Consider the following 23,315-nt stretch of genomic DNA (forward strand, 5'->3'; position numbering starts at 1 on the left):
CCCACACACACATGCACACACACACAAAAACACACAAACACGTAGTAACCACATGGAACAGAAAGGGTCTGTGCAACAGAGCAGATTACAAATTACAAATCCAAATGCTACAGGATTCCAAGGTCTGAAATGAAGAAGACCAACGTGGTGGTCAGGGAAGGTCAGAAAGGAGGCAGGATCTGAATCACGAATGAGGAGGAGAGGGGCTCCAGGTTGCTAAAATCTGGGGTGGAATATTCCTTTCAGGAGTATTCCACTGGCCACTGCTACTGGCAAATCCAGGAAGGATTGACTAGAAATAGAGAGTGACTAGAACAGAAATGCTGAGATACTTTGGGGTGGCACAGAATCATGATTAGGAGTACTGCTGTGGCAAATAACTTCCCTCCTATCTCAGGTTCCTTATCTGGAAAATGGAAAATAGGAATAAATATGCCTACCTTACAAGGTGGTAAGAGTAATGAAAGGAGCTGATATGTGCTAAGCCGTTTAGCATAGTAAATGGCACTTAATAGTCACTTGACAAACTGTAGCTCTTTTTATTACCTGACAATCCTGACAGCCATCTTGGTGGTTTCGTGTCTCCTTGTTGCTGTGCATAAAATGAGAGGTAGTCTTGAGAGGTATACACTAGGCAAGAAATATCCAGCAACTCTTGCAAACTTTCCAGTCTTCCAGGGACAAGAAGCCAGATCAGTTTCCCACCAGATATTGACCCCTCAGACTTCAGGGCAGCTGAGCAGTGGTCTCAGCTGTTCACTGCAGTGTGCAGGTAAAATATCCTTCTCTCAGTATGCCAGGAACTGGCATTGTTTAAGGGAAAACAATAAGGATTTATTAAATGTTTACTTTGTGTCAGGAACACTTAATTTTATCTTTTTTCAGTCCTCAGAGTATTCTCAGAAATACTCTAAGCAGCATGCCATGGATTTACTTCTATCTGAAATACTCAATATGCATTTACTCTTTGATTTGAAAAAATTACAGCCAATAACTAGCCTCTCTTTACATTTTCTGTTTTCTTCCTCTTCCTCTTCTGTATAGCAAAGATAATTAACCCAAGAAGCACATTAAACTTATCTGAATGACTTTTTAAAAATTCTAGTGTCTGAGCGTCACCCTAAAGTTTTGATTGGAATGGCTTGGAGTTTTTCATAAGCATACGTATTTTCTGAAAGTCTTCCCTACTTCTTAGGCAACTCCAGTGGACATCCAGGGTTGGAACCTTTGCAAGAGGATTCTAACACCTTCTAAATTGTGCTCAATCAATTCCTCCAATTTAATACTACATTCAAAAGTTGACTATCTGAGATTGGTCAGTATCTGAGACCCAGAGGAACATATGAACAGAGATACCACTTTGCAACATAAAGAGACAGCAGCCTTACCTCTCTTAGGAATTTTTTACAGGTACTCAAACGGAGACTTGAAAAAACAAAATCTGTGCCTAGTCTTCCCCCAACACCCAACACACACATCATTACCAAATGCAGGAGTATGCAGTATAGCCACAACTTACATGCTTCTAAGTAATAATGTATTGATGTATAGTTTGCACAAATTGCAATAAATGGCATTTTCTGTTATGTGGTGGGTAATAGATAGTTCTGGAGTGAATACAAGTCCATAATTCATTCAAGGACTGTGCTGATTCTGTAAACTAAAGCTCACAATTTAAGCAGTTAATCTATGGTAGTTTAATGCTGAGAATGAATTTCAGGGTGGTGTTCAATTTGGTGACCATCTATTATTTCAGTTGAAGCATAATTAACTTGACATATATAAGAAGAAGCAAGAGAAATGCTTTCAGGGACTTTTGCCCTTTCTTCTACCTTCCTAACCTCTTGCTACTTCTCCATGTTACTCTCCAGAATGGTCATTTCCTGCTTCAGAGGCAGACTGGGAACAAGGAAAGGTTGTTTCAGAGACAATTGGCACCATGTCATTTTCACTGCAAAGGCTCAGCTTAAGTGAAACAAGCTAGAGACTATTGTATTTGCCACAACCCATCAGATAATTAGTCTATCAGAAGTGCAGTGGCCTGAGTGACCAAATCTTAAGGCTGCTGGAGAAAGGGAAAAATCCTTTTGAAAATTTGGTTTCCCTCACTGCCACAAGTCTCTTTCTGTCTGTGTTCATCTTCTTTAGCCTGCTGTATCATGGATAGGTTTCCTCCATCTCTTAGAACCTGTCTATCTATGAGATGGAGGAAAACCAAAACAGAGAGAACTCTTGGACAATGATCCTATGAAAAATCTTCATCCACTCAGAAACCATGAACTGAAACTAAGCCTTTCAAAAACAGACAATTATTACCACAGACTTTAAAAGAAAAAGCAGAAATCCATTTACTCTAGCAAAATATGACTTCACTGGACTGAAAATTTCTCAATGACAAATTCTTCTAACTTTTCTGCGTTTAAGATATGGCTAAACAGATGATATTGGTTCGATTAATATTAGAAGAGTCAAGACCTTTACAATTTAACATTATAGAAAGAGCAAAATATAATCAAGACTAAGTCTACAATAAAGAATCCATGATGCCACAGCCTTATTTTTCTTGAATTCCAAATGCAGATAGAAAGATTAAGTCAAATTATAGAGACATTAAACGATTATAAAATGGTTAATTCACCCAGAAGACATAACAATTCTAAATCTATATGCATGGAACAAAGCTGCAAAATACACGAAGCAAAAACTGGCAAAACTAAACTAAAAAATAGATGAATCCACAATTATACCTGGAGAATTCAATGCTCTTCTCTCAGTAGAAAATAGAACTAATGGTTAAAAAACCATCAAGGATACAGAACTGAACACCATCAATTTACTGGATCAAGTATGTATGGAACTACACCAAACAGCAGCAGAGTCTTGTTTTTTCAAGTTACATGGAGCATTCACCAAGATAGGAAATATCTTGAGTCATAAAACAAATCTTAACAAACTTAAATAACACAAGGCATGTCCTCAGATCACAACTGAAGCCTTACACTAGAAATAAAGGAAACATAAAAAGAAAATCTTTACACACTTAGAAATTAAACAGCACACTTCTAAATAATCCATAGTTCAAAACAGGAGTCTAAAGAAAATTGGAAAAATTAGAAAATATTTTGAACTGAATAAAAATAAAACTACAGCATATCAAAATTTCTGTGATGTACCTAAAACAGGGCTTAGAGAGAAACTTATAGCATTAAATGCTTCTGTTAGGAAAAAAATAAAGGTTACAAATAAACAATATAAGCTTACACCTTAAAATAATAGAAAACAAAGCAGAAGGAGAAAAATAATGAAATTAAAAACCAAAAACTAATAGACAAAAATACATGAAATCAAGAGCTGCTCATTTGAAAAGCAAGATTGATCAACCTCTACCAAGACTAACAAAGAAAAAAGGAGAGAAATACAAATCACTAGTATCAGAAATAAATGGAGAGCTATCACTATAGACCCCATGGCCATTAAAAAGAAAGTGAGGGCTATTATGAACAACTCCATGCACATAAATTTGCCAACATATATAAAAGGGATCAATTCCTCAAAACCACAAACTATCAAAGTCTACTTAAGACGAAATAAGTAACGTGACTAGTTCTATAACAATAAGAGAAATTTAATCCATAATAAAAGCAATCTTCGAAAAATGAATTTCCAGGCCCAGGTGGTTTCACTGCTGAATTCTACCGAATTCCATCTCTACACTAACTGTTTCAGAATATAGAGGAAATGCTTCCCAGTACATTTTATGAGGCCACTATTACTCTGATACTATTACAAAACAAAAACAGTACAAAAGAAGACCATAGACCAATAACCCTTATGGACAGAAATGCAAAAATTCTCCACAAAATGTCAGCAAATTGAATGCAGTGATATACAAAAAGAATAATATAACATGACCAAGTGATGTTTGTCCTGGCAATGGAAGGCTGACTCAATATTTGAAAATCAGTGTAAATCTATCATAAATCACAGTGTAAATCTAACTATCTAAAGGGGATTTTAACATGATTGAGTTAACTGATGCAGAAAAAGCATTTGACAAAATTTAACATCTATTCATGATTTTAAAAAACTCAACAAGAAGAAACAGAAATCATTTTCTCAACCTGGTAACAAGAGCTATTAAAAAAATAGCCTGTAATCCCAGTAATTTGGGAGGCAGAGGCCAGGAGTTTGAGACCAGCCTGGACAAAATGGTGAAACCCTGTCTCTACTAAAATTACAAAAATTAGCCGGTCATGGTGGTGCACACCTATAATCCCAGCTACTCAGGAGGCTGAGGCATGAGAATCTCTTGAACTCAGGAGGCAGAGGTTGCAGTGAGCCAAGATCACGCCACTGCATCTAGCCTGGGAAACAGAGTGAGACTCTGTCTCAAAAAAAAAAAAAAAAAAAAAAAAAAAATCTATTAAAAACCTATAGCTAACATTATACTTAATGGTGAAAGACCAAATACTTTTCCTACTTTGGGAACAAAACAAGAATTTTCACTCTTACCACTCCTATTCAAAAATTGTACTAGAAGTCTTAGCCAGTGAAATAATACAAGAAAAAGAATAAAGCACACAGATTGGAGAAGAAGAAATAAAACTGCCCCTATTCACAGAGGAGATACAGAGTGTATAAACAGAAAATCTCCAGAAATATATATATAATATATATATTTTATACATATAAATATTATATATAATATATATATTTTATACATATAAATATTATATATAATATATATATCAAATATATACATAAATTTCCTTAAACTACTAAGTGAGTTTAGCAAGGTCACAGGATGAAAGGTCAACACTCAAAAATCAATCCTATTTTTATATACTAGCAACATAAAATTGGAAACCAAAATTTTCAAAAATAATATTTATAATAACTCCAAAAAATTAAATACTTAGGAAAAAAATCTAACAAAACATATACAAAATCTTATGCAAGAAACTACAAAATGCTGATCAAATAAATCAGAAAAGAAAGAGAGAGACATATTTTGTTCATGGATTGGAAGACTCAACATAGTAAAGATATCAATTCTCCTCAAGTTAATCCATAGGTTTAATTCAATTCTAATCAAAATCCCAGCAGGATTTTTTTTAACCTTTAGACAAGATGACATTAAAATGGATATAGCAAGGCAAAAACTAGAATAGCTAAAATAATTTTGAAAAAGAAGATTAATAATAGAGGAGTTCAGCTACACAATTTTAAGGCTTACTATAAAGCCACAATAATCAAGAGAATAAGGTGTGAAAGGATAGACACATATATCAATGGAAAAAAAGATGGGGATTCCAGAAACAGCCACACAAATACACACTGTTTTGACAAAAGTATAAAAGCAATCCAATGGGAAAAAATATGATACTCTTTTCAGCAAATGATCTTGGAACAACTGGATGTCCATAAGCAAAAAAATAATAAACTTCAACCTAAACCTCACATCACATGTCATCCAAAAATTAACTAAAACAAATCATAGATATAAATAAAATGTAAATCTATAAAACTTCCAAAAGAAAAACATCGTAGAAAGCCCTTATAGCCTAGGGATAAGGAAAGTTTTTTTAATCATGACACCAGAAGCACATCCATAAAGGAAAAAAATTGATAAACTAGTCTTCATCAAAATTGAAGATATTTGCTTGGCAAAAGTCACTTTCAAGAGGAGTAAAATGTAAGCAACAAACTGGAAGAAAATATTTGCAAGTCATATATGTAACAAAGTATGTATATCCAGAATCCATAAAGAACTCTCGAAACTTATCACTAAGAAAACAGACAACTCAATTTTTTTAAATAAGCAAAATGAACAGATACTCACCAAAGAGGATACAAAAATGGCAAATAACCACACAAAAAGATGTTAAACATCATTAGTGACTAGGAAAATTTACATTAAAATCATAAAGAGTTACCTCTACTTGTTAGAATGGCTAAAATAAAAAACACTGACAATACCAAGTGCTGATTAGGATGCAGAGTAACTGGAACTCTCATATATTACTGGTGATAGTGTAAATTACCACAGCCATTCTGAAAACGGTTTGACAATTTCTTACAAAGTGAAACATACGTTTACCACATGACCTAGAAATATCATTCAAGGGTATTTACCCTAGAGAAATGAAAACTTATGTTCACACGACAATGTATACACAAAAGTTTATAGCAGCTTTGTTCATAATTGCCAAAAATTGGAAAGAATCCAAACGTCCTTCAACAGGTAAATAGATAAACTGTTAGTACATCCACATGATGGAATGGAACAATAAGAAGGAATGGTAAAAGGAAGAATAAAGAGAAACAAACTATTGAAAACACAACTTGGATGAATTTCAAAGGTATTATGCTGACTGAAAGAAACCAGTTTCAAAAGATTACATACTGTAAAATTCCATTTATATAAAATTTTCAAAAAGACAAAAAGCTATAGAGAGCAGTTCCGTGGTTGCCACGGGTTACAGGTTGGAGAGAATATCCTTTCAAAAGGCTTGCACAAGAGAGTTGTTTGGGATAATGGAATTATTCTGTATTCTACTTGTGCAATAGTTAGATGAATCTGTACACGTGCTAAAATTGATAGAACTGCAGAACAAACAATAAAATACTTATGTATATAACATTCATGTAGTATGTATATTACATATTCATGTATTATACTTAAGTGTGTTGCTGTGTTTTAAGATTTCCTCCTTGAAAGTCAACACAAGGAATAGCACATCCTTGGAATAAACTGAAGGATTACAATTACGTTGGTGTTTTCCCACTAATCGTGAACTCCATAATCCACCGAGCTGTTAACAGCCAAAGATGGCTGCAGAGAAGAGAGGCTATGAGGCTGACTTTCCTTGTAGGTGGAAAGTCGCAAGTACCTTTAAGTGGAAGAGTTGCTGGGTCTTGCCATGGAGGCCCAAGTTAAGGGAGGATGCACAAATGCTGGTTCAGTCAAGAAATTAAACCAAAAAGCCTTTTTCAAAATTGCAAAGCTCTCAAAGGGGTAATTACAAACTGCTAACAGTGAGTCATGTCTAGGTCTGAATCAGCTTATGATGTGTTTCCCTTAAGGCGATTGAAGAAATGGGAGTTAGAAGAATGGAAAAGAACAGGGAAAGGTAATTTTGAAGTATAGGGTACAGTTTCAGGAGAGCAGATCTGAATGGAATTGTATAGTCAAAATAATCACAACAGACAGATAACCAGCCAGGGAAAAAAAGAGGCAGAAGACTTGAACAAACACTTCTCAAAAAAAGAATATTCAAATGGCCAATAAACACATGAAAGTACCCAAACTCATTAGTCATCACAGAAATGCAAATTAAAACCACAAAGTGATACCACTACACACTCCCAGAATTTCTAAAATGAAAAAAAGACAAACCAAATATTGGCAAAGACGTAGAGTAACCAGAACTCGCATCACTCCTAATGGGGGTGTATATTAGTATAAACACTTTGGAAACTGATTCGACATTGTCAAGTAAAGCTGAAATGTGCATATCCTATGACTCAGCAGTCTCCCTCCCAGGGAGACACTCAACAGTATTATGGTTGTATTTCTACCAAAATACAAGTATTATAATTTTCATAGTGGCAGTCTCCATAGGAGCACTGTATTAGTTTCCTTCTCCTGCTTCACAAATTACCACAAACTTGGTGGTTTAAAACAACACAAATTTATTATCTTATAGTTTTTAGGTCAGAAGTCCAAAATGAATCTTATGGGTTAAAATCAAGGTGTCAGTGAGCTACACTCCCTCTGGAGGAGCTAAGAGTGAATCTATTTCCTTGCCTTTTCCTGCTTCTAGAAGCCAACTGCCATCTTTATATTTTGGCCCCTTTCTCTGTCTTCAAAATGCATCCCTCTAACATCTGCTTCCATCATCCTATCTCCTCTCTGAATTTGACTCTCCCACCTCCCTCTTATAAGGACTCATGATTATATTTCCAGGCCTGGATAATCCAGGAAAATCTCCTCATCTCAAGATCCCTAACTTAATCACATTTGCAAAGTCCTTTTTACCATGTAAGGTAACATATTCCCAGGAATGAGGACATGGACATCTTTGGGGAGCCATTATTCTGTCTACTACAAAGCCCAAGCAAGAAATTGCTTAATGTCTCAGCAACAAAAGAATGGAAAACTGTATATTTGTATACTGGAATACTATAATAGCAATGAGAATGAACACCATTTGATGACATGCACTATTATAAATGAATCTCACAAGCATAATATTGAGGGAAATAAGTCAGGCATAGAAGACTGTATGAGTCCCTGTGTATGAAATACAGAAAGAGGCAAAAGTGACCTATCGTAGAAGTCAGGATACTGGTTGCCCTGCATGTGGGGATTCATAATTGGGTGGGAACTTTTGGGGAAGTTGATGGTGTTTCATTCTTGATCTGAAAGCTGATTCGTGGGCGTGTTGTTCATCTGAAAGATTCATCAAACTGTACACTTATGATACATGTTCACTTTCCTGTTTGTAAATTTTACTACAGCTTTTAACAACAAAGGGGAAAGATAGGGCCCTGGGAGTATAAAGACCCCCCCAGAATGCTGTAACTTACTGCTATGGGAAAAACTTAAGCTTCAGAATCAAATAGGCAGGACCTAGAATCACAGTGCTTTACTAGTTCTGTGATCTCCTGCACATTATTTAATCTCTTGGTCCTCAGTTTCCTCCTCTATAAAATGGGGACAATAACACTTTCTGCCTCGCAACTTCACTGGATTGTTGTGACGTAACGTTTGGGAAAACAAGTGAAATGTAACAAGGGCTGAGTAAATGCTACCTCCTCTGCTTTGCTCTTAAATCTGTCTTTCAGCAGAGCAAATATACAACAGGAGAAAGAAAAGAAATAACTATCTCAGAAGTTGTATGTTTTTTCATTTTCAGTGCCATGTTTAAAAAATATTTGCCAAGCATTGTAGAAGTTGCTCCAGACTCTGTAAAACTGGTGAAGTAGTTCTTTGTTTCTTTATAAACACTGCCTATTTCTTTATAAAACTGCCAGTTGCATTGTGAAAATCACTTTTACAAAGGTGAGCCACTTGAGATCATGAGAGCTAAAACATGTGCAGGAATTACTCAAGGAGCAGGGTGGAAACACAGCCACTCCAGACTTCTACCCACAAAGCAAGCACAGCCTAGCTCATCTATCCTTGTGACTAGAAGGGATATCTCGAGACCAAACCAAACTTACACCTAATCTACATTGCCCTGCAGTAGGGCATAAGAAAGGAAGATGAAAATAAAGACAGGTATAAAGTGGGTTTCCCTTGAAATACAAGAACACAGCATATTTGAGACCAGAACTGCAATCTGGAGCCTTAGGGGCCCTTTAAAGAGTTTCGGGCTCTTGGAGTTATTGTGCTTGTGTCAAGGTCACTCAGACCCACATGCAGTCTGGTTTACAATCATCTTTTTAAAGTCTTGGTTTACATTTCCCATTCCCAGCCAGAATCTTTTATTTGTGATGTTTAGTTCTTTATTTGTATTTTCTCACCCCCGTTTTTATTGCCACTAGTATTATTTCAGCATCATTTAATTTTTGATTCAGACTTGGGTTACTTCTCCAGCCCTATCTTGCACGCTCCCCTCTTTGGTTCTGCTCCCCAAATTTCCCCATTCTCTTTCTCTCCAAGTACCTTGTCACTCCCTCTCCTCCACGCTCCTCCAGCTCAACCCTCCTGCATGCTTCCCTGTAGGCACCTCCACAGGGAAAGCTTGCCCTGTTCCTCCAAGCCCGCATCATTTCATCACACCTCCAGGCAAAACTTAATCGGGCATTTATCACATGTAAGCTGTCTCTTTACCTATCTGTTCCGTGCCCTAGATCCTGCACTCCATCAGAACAAGGACTGGGTAATTCTCTCCTTCCTTCCCAGTGCCTCACTTAGAAGGTGTTCTGTAAATGTTTGTCAAATGAATGAATGTCTATCTGGTGGCTACCAGCTATAGGCAGCAGGTAACATCCTCCAGCTTTTATTGTATGTGTAGATTGACAGTCTCTTGTTACAAAAGTTATCAGATTCCATTTTTAACATAATGGTGCCTTATTTGTTACTTAGATAACTACTACCAATAAGCCCTTAACCCTTTGTTCACTCTTCTCTCTGCCCTTAAACAGAACACCTCCCTTATTCTAAAACAATCTTCATGACATATTTAGACCTCTCTTATCTATCCAATCAGTAATTTTAAACCAAGTGTAGGAAAGAAATGCTGTGAGAACTCCAGGTAACTAGTGAGGTAATTATTGCCTTATCTTTACCTTAAAGTCTAAAAAAATAAAAATTGCTTCCCCAGGCCTAAGTGATTATCCTTTCTGTGGGTACAGTGATTTTGATAGAAGAGGCTAAAGATCTGAGAGTGGTAGCCAGTCCATTATGTGTAGATGTATTTTTTACTTCGTGATTGTGGCTGGTATTTCTCTTTTCCTCACTTCCAATTAGAAAAAAAAGAAATCTAAATTTCAAAAATGTAAGTCATTCTCTTTAACAAACTACAAACTTAACTGAATTCTAAGGGAAACATGAGTATTTATTTCAGACATGAGCTTAATTTTGAACATAAAAGCAGAAGAGACACCTCTCCAGATAGAGCTGCTGTAAACTGCTAGAGTGGTGTAAATCTGTGCTTGAAAAGGCAGCAATAAAGCAAGGATCACTTCTTCCCAGTAAACAGCAGAGTCGTGATAAGGCCGGTCTTACTCTCATTGGAAATGAACCCAGGCAGTCTGGTTCAGAGCTCCTGCAGCTTCTCAGGAAAACAAGGGCAGTCCAAACAATCTTTGCAAAGACCCGAGAAGAACAGAACACAGACTGCTCTTTTCAGAAATTTAACGATCACAAGAAGTGCAAGAGATAGGGAAGTTGCATGAAAGAAAAGCAGGGCCAAGAAAAAGCATTTTCAGGGAAGGAGAGTTTGGAGCCTGATTTTAGCTTGACAGGAAAGAGCTAAGGGAGAAGGAGAGATTAAAGATAAGAGCAATGGGGGTGGCAGGTGGTGGAAATTCCCCTGCCCCCCACCAGAAGGCTGTAATGCATGCCGGTCTGAAGAGGGGTAGACAGATTCGACTTTTAAAGGCGATGAGACTCTGAAACAAGAAAAAGGAATGAGCAGAACACGGGTGAAGATAAAAATAAATTTTGAATCAGAGACAAGGGAGGTTGAGAGTTCACCGTATATGGCTTCAAGGATCGCTGTGAAATAGGAGGTAATTTCATCTGCTGAGAGGGAGGGAATTGGAAGGCTGAGGATTGAGCAGTGAAAAAAGGCCCGAGAACACCTGCTCAGAGGAACAAGATGTGTAGGTAAGAAAGATAAGTACAAGGCTTGCCAAAATTTACTCAAGACTGCATTTTCGGGAGCAATTTTACTTGTGCTTCGGTGAGCAAGGCCCTGAGAAAAAGGAGTTTGGGGTTTGACCCTTTTTTATCCTACATAATTACCGCTTGATACCAGAGAGTTTATTAAAGCTCTCTTGCTTCATTTCCCCTATAAAACAATTTAATAATACTTGCCCCTTTCCTACACCATAGGACTTTAACAAGCATTAATTAATATCTTCAAAGTGTCCCAAGTGCCTTGGGAAAGCACTGTACAGGATTTTTTCATCATATCTATTATTCTCACAATTGCATTTCTACACCCTCTGTTTAGAATGAGTTGGAATACAATCTTAACAGCTTCCTTCACTTTATTCCAAAGTGTGTGTGTGTTAAGACTATCTGAAATCAACCATTGAGAGTCATCAGAAGCAAAGAGAACAAAATCTAAAATGTTATCCAGATGCCGTTACACCAAAAAGAAGCATTATTAGGAGATGTTACAAACAAAACTTGTAGTCTTTATAGAACTCATTGACCTATAAGTATGTAATGAATCAAAGCAAAGCATTTCAAACTGACCCTCCTCACAAAATGCCATGACCTAGTAGACAAAAACCCATAACTACTAATGAAATACACAATACAGTAATATTGAATACTTCACTGCATGATATAACAATATCTCAATGCTAAGGAATCCATTATTCTATATCGTAATTTTTCTAGCTTTATTGTTTAACATAATCGAAATCCCTTCTTTCCTTCCTTTATCTTGTTATTCAACAAATCTGTGTTGATCATCCATATGTGCAGGAAGTATGTTAAGCCTGAGAGAGTGTGTGTAGCATCCACCCAGCTATGCCTGCCCTTCTCCTTTCATTAGCTAAAATGCTGTCTCCCTTTATTTTTATTTCTTTTTGAATGGAGCTTAGATAAGTACAGCTGAAATTCTATACCAATGTATTAGTCCATTCTTGCACAGCTGTAAAGAAATACCTGAGACTGGGTAATTCATAAAGAAAAGGTTTAATTGGCTCAAGGTTCTGTAGATTGTACAGGAAGCATGGTGGCATCTGCTCAGTTTCTGAGAAGGCCTCAGGAAACACAGTCATGGTGGATGGTGAAGGAGGCACATCTTCCATGGCCACAGCAGGAGGAAGGTGAGTGGGAGGTATTACACACTTTTAAACAACCAGATCTCATGACAACTCACTCACTATCATGAGAACAGCAATAGGGAAATCCAACCCCATGATCCAGTTACCTCCCACCAGGCCCCACCTCCAATATTGGGGGATTACAATTCAACATGCGATTTGGGTGGGGACACAGATCCAAACTGTATCAACCAACACCACCTTCGTTGTATGGACATTATTTATTGGTATCGGTATGTGGAGTCCTCAGTAGCACCTCTGATACCAAGAATTTGTTAACCTTGATCCAAATGACTGCTTCACAGGCCATAAAATCATTTGGATGAAACCATCACAACCTCATCTATGGGTAGAGGTCACTTTCACAAGTTGATTTCTGATAACAGCAGCTGTGTGTTTGTAGGATGTAGCTGCTATGATGATATGGGGAGAGAAGAGGAGAAAGTTCTTCCTTTACATAAAGTTTTGCCAGAGTTTGCTCCTTTGCACTTAAGTTGAGATATGATATAGTATATCTGATTTCCATGGCACAGAATTGAGCTTTGAAGTCAGAAGAGTTTCTTCAGATTCTGTAAGCAAGACTTAGATTTTACTCTTCTACATTATCCAAGACCCCAGGACACAGCAAGGCTATGGTTGGCTGGATGGAGAAAGTGGGGTAGAAGGAGGAAAACAGAATCCTGTTACAAAAAAGGTAAACAAAACAAAATCTCAAAGCTAAAGTCATAAAACTGACAATACAGCATTTCCAGTCCACAAACTTAACACGGCTATGATTTAGGTTTTGTGAAGTGGAATTTGTCTTGAACCCCCAACACAATGTGGAGAGAGCTCAAGATTCTTGTGACCATTCCACAACTACAGACATCAAGAAAATTGCATGCATGGATATGTGACATGCTCACAATTCCTTTTACAATTCCTCAAATTTGTATCACCTAAAATTATCACAAATCCAGTATTCTTTGTGTTTTACATTTGTTATGCTTGAGACTAATTCCACAATTGTTTTAACCCCGATGGAGATCGAGTTCAAATATTTTCCCAAAAGACCCCACAAAATAAAATTGCCATCAATGTCCAGAAATTTTGCCCCAAAATAATAATAAGGAAGCAAAGGTGAGGGCAAAGAGACAGATGCAAATGTAAAAACCAAGCTAAGCAAGGGAGCAGGGCCAATTAGAGCCAATGCAATTTCCATATGGAGAGAGTTAGGATTTCTCAAGTCGCAAGTATGGCAGGCTGTTCTCCTATGACAGTAGCAACATCTTCCATTGCACGTGTTTTCCTAGAAATTTGCCATTTTTCCAGCAAGATGGACGTCTACATCCCCTCCCCTTGAACGTGGGCAGGTCTTTGTGACTAGCTGACCAATCGAGTCTGTCAGAAGTGACACTATATGACTTCTGAGGCTAGCTCATACAATGCCACTCACATTCACCTTGTTCTCTGAGGATACTGTCTCCAGAACTCAAAAAGCATGTTCTGAGGAAACCTAAGCAGACCATGCAGAGGTCTCCATGGAGAAAAGCCAAGTTGCCTGCCCACATCCCACTCACCTCCCCTATGTTTTGTATATATTAAACTTACAATTCTGTTCTCTAATGATCTATCAGTTTTTTTGTTTGAATCACTGCAGCTTTATGAAATGTTTACTACCTGTTAAGGCAACTTGCCACTCAAGCTTCTTCATCTAATTAGTTACCCCTGTCCAAATTGAAAACTATAAAAATTAAGGATATGAACATTTCAGTTATACAGGAGCTCAAGATGTCTATTATGTGACACAGTGATATAGTTAATAAGAATGTATTGTACACATTGGCCTTCTGTGTCCACAGGTTCTGCACCCGCAGATTCAACCAACTGTGGATCAAAAATATTTGTAAGAAGAAAACAATAAAAAATGCAACAATTAAAAAATACCAATTTTTTTAAATACAAGATAACTATTTACATGGCATTTACATTGTATTAGGTATTATAAGTAATCTTGAGATGATTACTTATAATAAAGTAGGAGGATGTGCATAGGTTGTATGCAAATACTACACCATTTTATACAAAGGACTTGAGCATTTACAGATTTTGGTATCTGCAGGGGGTCCTGGAACCAATCTCTCACGGATACTGAGGGATAACTGTACTTGAAAACAGCCAAAAGAATAGATTTTATGTGTTCTCATCACACAGAAAAAAAACTCAATGAGATAATGCACACATTAGTTAATTTGATTTTGGCATTCCAAAATGTGTACATCAAACATGTTGTACACTATATATACATAAAATTTTTATTTTTCAATTAAAAAATAAATTCACACAAATGATTTTAAAAGCTATTAAAATTACATATATACATCTATGTGAATATACATAATGTTAGTTTCCTAGGGCTGATGTAACAAAGTCATATTTTTTGGAGGACATAATTCAGATAAGACTGGGCACAGTCAGGGTGGTATGGCCGTTGACGAGGACATAATTCAATCCTCAACACACACACCACACTCTCTGGGAACTTTGCTATATGATAAGTGCTAAGAATCTCAATTAACTTATTTTCTAAATGTCAAAGCAGTTTTCCCCCAGTAACACATTAATTAAGTCATTCTCTTTATATCATTAGGGTTATCTCCTCTACCACATATTAAATTTTCATATGTTATATGATGATTTGAACACTCCATTATGATCTATTTTTGTCTACCTGCCCAAACACCACATTGCTTTACTTATTGTAGTTTTATAACATGTTTTAGTAACCTGCAGGATAAGTACCTCTCATTGCTCCTATTTTCCACAATGACCTAAAGCTATTTTCACTTGTTTATTGTTCCAGATAATTTCAGAGGTGCTTTCTTGAGTTTCATCAAGAATTGGGATGGTATTAAACATACATACTAATCTAGGAAAGATACAAGCTCCCATTTAACCCAAAAGGACTGCCCAGGCAGGTAGGGCTGGGCAGATGGGCCTGAGCTTTTCAGTCCCTTTAGTCCCCAGAAACCCACCACCCATCCCCTACCAAGACTCCTGTTGGATCCACAGATGGCATCCACAGCTACTATTTATAGCTTACCCAGACTTCAAGGAGCCTACATGGCAAATCCTTTGAACTCTGCCTTTAAACCTGGGTGACCTCTAGACTTCCAACCTTCTATACTGTTTCCCTGATCTTAGGCCATCTGTATCTTCCTTAAAATGGGCCTGGTTTCCTCATAGCCAACCCAGCCCACCAACCTTCTGTTTGCCACATCCTTTCCTCTGGCTCCAAAGACAGCACACAACCAAGCTATAAGAAGAGGCTCCAGGAAGACAATGAGATAAAATAAGGTGTACAGACCGAAAGGTCTCAGGATGTGCAACACAGCAAGGCTAATGTGGCATCCCCTCATCCTTTCTTAACTTGATGACACAGGAGAGCTGGCTACAACTATTGAGTGCCTGTCACTTCTCTATTCCTGACACTGTTCCAAAGAAAAAAAGAGGAGGGCGGGGGTGTCCTATCAACATCCAAAACATTTTCCCTCTTTCGCAAGTTAGTTTCCTTGCTGCAGAAAAGCACAACATGGACCTAATGAGTTGTTTATTTGCTTTTACATGCTCTGCTACAACTGCCACAGCCTGTGAATGAATATATCTTTGCAACAGCCAACTGCTTTGTAGTAAAGGGACCAAGACCACTGACTCTTCTCACTATAGACTAAGCTAGACAACAGATCACCCCAGACAAAATATTTTTCTTTTCTACCTCTTTCTTTTGCCTTCCCCTTCTTTTGTTCCTTTGATTTAGAGTTCTGTGATGCTTAATGAACAATACACTTCCCAGCAAACACAAAGCAAGAAAAATTCAGTTAGGATTATAATCACAGTTTCAATTATTTACACATGTTAGAAAATATTGCCATTGGGTTCTCTGAGTTATTTATGCTGTTTTCTTCCATTTCAAAGTGCTAAAATATTAGCCCTATTCATTACAAACCGATTGTTTTTAACATGATTCTTCCCCCTCCCCTTGCCCGTCTGAAATCCAATTTATAGCCTGCTAAAGGCTTCATAAGTTTTTTATGGATTATTTCCTGGGGTCACATTAATCTGGCTTCTTGTTACTTTACACTAATTTCACTTTGCCACAGTAAAGTAAGGAGATTTGATCTCTTGGGAATTAATCCATAGAGACCTCTTAATGAGGCAAAGCTGGAATGGAGCGAGCTACTGTGTTTAATTCCCCCAAGCACAATGAAGAAGAAGGAAGAGATCATCCTGCCCTTCCTTGGAGTGTAACCTGGAGCCAAGTTCTGGGAAGTGACCAGGGCATGGGTGAGGGGCAGAACAGAGCAGAGAAGTGAAGCAAGAGAGCTGTCCATCAGTGGGGATGTCAGGAGGCTGCAAACTCCTCTGCCTTCAGTGTGCAAGGCCCAGGACCATGGCCCATGCAAGCCCTGAGAAGAGGGGGCAAAAGAAACAGCAAACCAGCCAGATGGGACAAAAAGGGTTTCCTTGCTCTTACTGAGCATACCCTGAAACACAAGACCTAACTTGTCTCTCCTGAGCCCACTTTGTACACCCTTTACCCTTTGCCTGTGCACTTTTGTTTTCAGTGGAAGCCCTCATGAAGAAATGTCTTTAAGATTCTGTCCTCCTTTTCTCTTGTATCGAAGGTCTGGGGTTCTTATGATTTCCTTTTCCAAGAAGCAAAAGCAACAAACTCGTGTAACGTTTTGCAAAGGATTGAAGTGAAACACTTACACTTGAAGAGAAATTTAGTGGCACTCACAAGTTGTAAACTGAGGATAAAAATAACTTGCAGTGGTTATCATTATTATAGAGAATTGACAGAGAAAATAGAAAAGGCACTTAAAAAGAATATATGTTAAGAGAATATGAAGAAAGTACACGTAAAGCCCCCACCCAGCACAGTGGCCTGACATGAATAGGCATACATAAAAGGTAGCTGTTACTATTCACATTATTATTATATTCTCCAAGAATTTTCCAGATTTTTGTCATTTAGCATTGACTAGCTGCTGGAAACATTTTTAGAATAACTGACATTTTTCATAAAGCACTTTCATATATATTATCTTACTGAATTTTCACATCAGTGAGATAAGATGGGCAGGTAGTATTATCACTTTTTCATAGATAAAGAAACTAAGGCTAGGAGGGCTAAGTAGCCACTAATAATTAGCAGCCCTGGCACTAGGACTCAGGTCTTCTAATGACCCAATAAACATTAATTACTCTGCTTCCTTTAAAGGAAAGGACAGGCAAAACTCTCAGGTGGCATGGCTGTGGTTCACAAACTAACTCTCAAAAGATCACCATGCTCACTGTTAGAGGAAACACAATGCCCACTGCTGAAGTAACCATATGCTAAGATTCAGCTGGACTCTCCCCTGTTCTCTCTCCCCATGTCATAGGGAGAGTGGCTGATGTGGTTGTTGACTTTGGAAGAAGAAACAGAGCATGCTTTTCTCAGCCCTTTTTTGTTTCCTCTCTTCCTAACTGCCCCACTGACTGAATGTAAGGGGCTACCATCTGGAGAAGACTTGCATTATTCTTGGTATGTAAGAGACTGAAGGGGCAGTGGATGTAAAGTGTGTCTATTCAGAGTTGAAATATCAGCAAATTCCTTTGGCCAAGAAATGAATGTCACATGCTCCATTACTTTATCAGTAATAGAGCTAACACAATCCATTGATCTCTGTCTTACCACTGGATCCAACCCTCTAATTGGAAGGGCAAAAAAAAGGTATATTATGTATTGACACCTTGCCCTCTTCCCCTCCCTCCAAGAAAACCCAACATGTAAAGTATCAACAAAAACTAGGCATTGCTAGGGAATTGTGCTCAGTTATGCAGATGGAGGAAATTGCAAGTTACCAAATCTGGACACTGATATGAAGCCAGCATCCAAGCTAGAAGATTACATTACCCCATTGTTATCTCAGCGAATAATTTCATTTTGTAGAGACATTAAAAGAGGAAAATATTATCTCCTGGACTTACTGAAAAGATTGTTAAATTGTGTGTTGCAGACATGATCAGAATCTTCCAGGAGTTCAAATCATCATATAACAAAAAAAGAAGTTAGTGATCGACCCTAATATGATAGTAAATTAAAAACAGTCATGACATTTATGATAACGTTTGTGAATAGTACAATGAAGAGCAGCTCTGAGCAATGGTGATCCATTGATTTGCTCTACACCAATAAATCCACTAAAACCTCTAAGACAAAATGTAGGCCAGTGCTTTAATTGTAAAACCACAGCTAGCAAAGTTCTCAGTTGTCCTTGGTTCATCCATCAGTTCTTCCTCAAAGACATTAAAAACATATCCTTCATTTATCAGTCTTTTTAATTTGTGAAATGCATTACTTCATATATTTTCATCTCTCCTTGATTTAGACATAGTTGCCAATATACTTTCAGAACCAAAATTAATTAAAAGAAATCAAGTTCAGTGATTAGGCATTGTTCCTGATATTTGATCTTAAGTGGCAAAATGATGGGAAGAAAAATCAATAATTAATGTCTTCTTTCTAGCATTAAATATTTCATACTAAAGCAAAAAACTCTCTAAGAAGACTTCAGGGCAGAAAAGTCCTTCAACTGGATATATGGATATATGGAGATCCCCATTTGATGAAGAGAGCACTGGGATTTTGGCATAATCAATTGTCCCATAAATCTATCCAAACTACAGTAGGAACTAAAGTTTCCAGTGTGGCACCTCTGGGACAAAGCAAATAGAAAATTGAAAGTGGATAGTGTCTACACATGAAAGAAGAAATATAAACAGCCTCACAAATAACAATAAAAATAAAAATAAAAACAAGTTTTTATTTTCACCTATCAAATTATTACAGATTTTTAAATAGGTAATTGTCTGACTTCCACCCCCAGCAAAGGAACCAGTGCTTGCTGAGGCTGAGTGAAAATCCAGAAGGCAAAGCATGTGCTTGGACCCCTCAGCTGAGCTGATCAGAGATAAAGGGTCAGAAAAGTGAATGAAGTCAGAATCTAGGCAGAAAATTTAAATTCAAATACCCAGAGAAAGATTGGGAAGACTGGTAGATCTTGGAAGTGCCAGAGGCAGCATCAGAAGCAGAGCACAGTGCCAGGAAGCTGAGAAGTTCTGCTCCCATGCAAAAAGGAATAACAGGGGACAGATTTAACTTCTCACCTTCAACAACTAAAAAGCTGGACAACATACTATGGAACTACAGTTTTCAAAAATTGGACAATGGGCAATGTAGAATAGTAATCTTGAGAGAAGGGAAATAACTTAAGCCCTATGAGTGACCGAGTTTAATACTTGGAGAGCATTTTCAGGCCACACCACTGGGAGGAGGAACCCAAGCAAAACTCACCCATGTCCCCGAGTTGAGAAAGTCCAAGGGGGAAAAAACTCTGGGGCAGAGGAGAAAGCTTCAACGTGATAAAGTTCTGGATATTTGCAGACAGGTCCCCTGAAGCTTTTTGCTAACTATTGATTATCACATGCATGTGAGAAAACTGCCAAGGCCAAAGAAAGAACCACTGGAAAAGAGCTAGCAGAACAATCTCCAGGGAAAACATAGGATGATGAAGAGTTGTTGTCTTCACCAGCCGGAATAGAGGAACTCCTAACATGCAGGACATTAAACAGTGTCCTCAGAAGAATATTGTCCCAGGAGTATGGCCAAATTAACCCTAGGCTAAAAGATGCTCTAGATTTCCCTTAACAAAACTATCAATGAATAAAGGAATCCTAAGAAAGGGGAGGGGAGGGAGCCAAAATTATCTAAAAGAATAAAAAACTTAGCAATCAACAATATGAAATACACAATATCTACATCAAATCAAAAATTACCAGGCATGCAAACAGACAGGAAAATATGGCCCACACGGAGAAATGCCAATCAACAGAAACAGACCCAGAATGACACAGAAAATAGAATTAGTAGATAAGGACACTAACTAGCTACAAGAAATATACTTTATATGTTTAAGAAAGTAGAGAAAAGTCTAAGTATAATTAGGATGAAGTAAAAAGATACCAACTAAACTTATAGAAATTACAAGAACAACATCTGAGATTTAAAAAATACTGCTACATATTATAGATTTTAAAGCATGTCCCTAGATATGATTGACAACAGATTAGATGCAGAAGTAGTGAATACAAGAAAAGGCAATAGAACTATACAACATGAAACATAAGGAGAAAAGATACTGGAGGTGGAAAGACATAAACAGAGATTCAGTGAACTACGCAACAGTATCAAGTGAACTAACATATGTGTAATTGGAGGCCCAGAAAAATGGGAGGCACTAATATTTCAATAAAATTTTTTCTAAATTTGACGAATATCATAAAACCACATACATAAGAAGCTGAATGACCACCAAACAAAAGAAACACAAAGAAAGCCACATCAAGGCAAAGGATAATTAAATCTCTGAAAACCAATGACAAAGAGAAAATCATAACAGTATCAATTACATGAAGAGGAAGAAAACTAAAAATAATAGCAGACTTCTCATGAGAAACAATGCTATCCTGAAGATAATGCAATATTGAAAAAAAAAAATACCTGGCAACCTAGATTTTTATAGTCAATGATCCTATCTTTCAAAATGATTAAAGTGAAATAAAGACTTAAGGAAAAGAGACAATACATACATATGTATATACATATCTTTTATCCTACGTCAATAGGTAGGAACATGAGACAAAGGACTAGACTGAGGGAAGTGAGGAGGAGAGGACTCATTTATGTAAATTGTTCAGGAAACCACACCCTGTAGAGATGATATTTGAACCGCCCTGATGGTGGTGGTCATGAAGACAACTGGGTAAAAAGCAAGGTGGGCAGCAAGAACAGCAAGTGCAAAGGCCCTGGGGCAGGAGTATAATTGGTGTGGTCCATAACAACAAGGAGGCAAGAGTGGTTGTATCAGAGTGAATCAGAGGAGAAATAACAAAAGGTGAAGAGGGCACAATCAGGAGCACAAAAAGAAACCCTTTAGGAGGCAATATCAGCTGTTTAGGGAAGAGATGTGGACTTGGAGCAGGATGGTAGGTGTGGTGGGCAGAATAATGGCTCCCAAAGAGATCCACATCCTAATCCCAGGAACCTGTGAATATGTCACCATACATGACAAAAGTCACATTGCAAATGTGGTTAAATTACAGATCTTGAGGTACGGAGATTATCTTAGATTATCTGGATGGGCTCATTCTAATCATGTGGGTTCTTAAAAACAGAGATCCTTTCCCAGCTGTGGTCAGAAAGGGATGTGACTGTGGAAGAATGGTCAGAAAGATGCAACATTGTTGATCTGAAGATGAAGGAGATTACAACAAGCCAAGAATGTGAACAGCCTCTGGAAGCTGGAAAGGCCAAGGAGACGGACTCTCTTCTAGAGCCTTTAGAAAGGAACTCTGCCCTGAATCACTTTGATTTTAGCCCATTGAGACCCCTCTCAGACTTCTGACTTACAGAACTGAGAGGAGAAATGTGTGTTGTCTTAAGCCACTGAGTTTGTGGTCTTGTTACAGCAGCAACAGGAAATTAACGTAATGGGTATGAAGGCTGAACTATCACTCTGACCACAGTGGAAAGAACTAAATGGAGAAGAGAAGGGGTGAAACAGAAGGCAGAGAAGAGTCAACAATCAATGTTGTCCATTCTCTGTCCAGAGTTCAGCTCTTGCCTTTACCTCTTATTTTAAGAGTTATTCTAATGCGCCTCTACTCATGCCAATCATAACAAGAGAAACTTCCATCATCCTTAAAAACTTAGAACAAAACATGCTTATCAAAATGTGGAGTGGAAAGTGGATGCATTACAGTGAAGTTCCAGCTAGAAGAGAGTTCACACAGGCTGAGCCTAACAGAAAGTGACAGGAGTAATCACCATTGTGATGATCCCATAGAAATCAACTTTACTAACAATAAAATTACATTGCTAGATCTCTGCATTGGCAGAAATCTCAAATCACTTTCCATTGAAGTATCCCCAGTGTTTTTTGCTAGCTCCCTTCTAGGGTGGGGCAGGGCATGTGAAGTAGATATCCATCACTAGAGCAAAGCTGTCATCTACAGAAACTCTTTGGCTCAACTGGGAGGATTGTCAAGACCACCCCTCGAGTGTCAGCCTCCTACAACCCTGTTTCCAGAACCCTGAGTCACTCTTAATAATCTCAGTGAGATCAGTCGCTATTCTTCATGCCCACATGGATGAAAGTCATGGCATGACATTTATTGAGCCTGAGTTTCTACAGATTCTCAGCATCTGGCCTGCATCTGGGCCCCCTCAGAAGGGTGCCACTGATCACCAGAATTATTTTCTTCTTCTCAGAGCTGCCTTCTCCAGCCCATAAACTTTCAGTGTCTCCAGTTCTTGCTTCTCTTTTGTGGAAAGAGATTTCTTTTTCTGTGGTAGCAAGATATTGAGGATATCCAGAAGAAAGTTCATTCTCATTTTCAACATTTTCAAATAGGACATATAGGAGGTAACCCACACAGCAGAGGACACGGGCTTATGCCACAGAATCGGTGCCTCTTCTTAGAGAAGGGAGGGTCAAAGAGAACAATGATTAGTATCAATCTTTAAGTATTTACTATGTGCCAAGTGCTATGCAAAGCACTCTACATATAGCATATCATTATATCTTAACACCACTTTGAAGCAGGTATCATTATCTTCACTTTAAACATGAAGGAATTATGGCTTGAAAAGCTTAGATAACTCACTAAATTTCTTACAGTGAATACATAGCAAAATCAGAATTCAAACTCAG

Source organism: Pan paniscus, chromosome 7, assembly GCF_029289425.2.
Source record: "Pan paniscus chromosome 7, NHGRI_mPanPan1-v2.0_pri, whole genome shotgun sequence".
Lineage (NCBI taxonomy): Eukaryota > Metazoa > Chordata > Mammalia > Primates > Hominidae > Pan > Pan paniscus.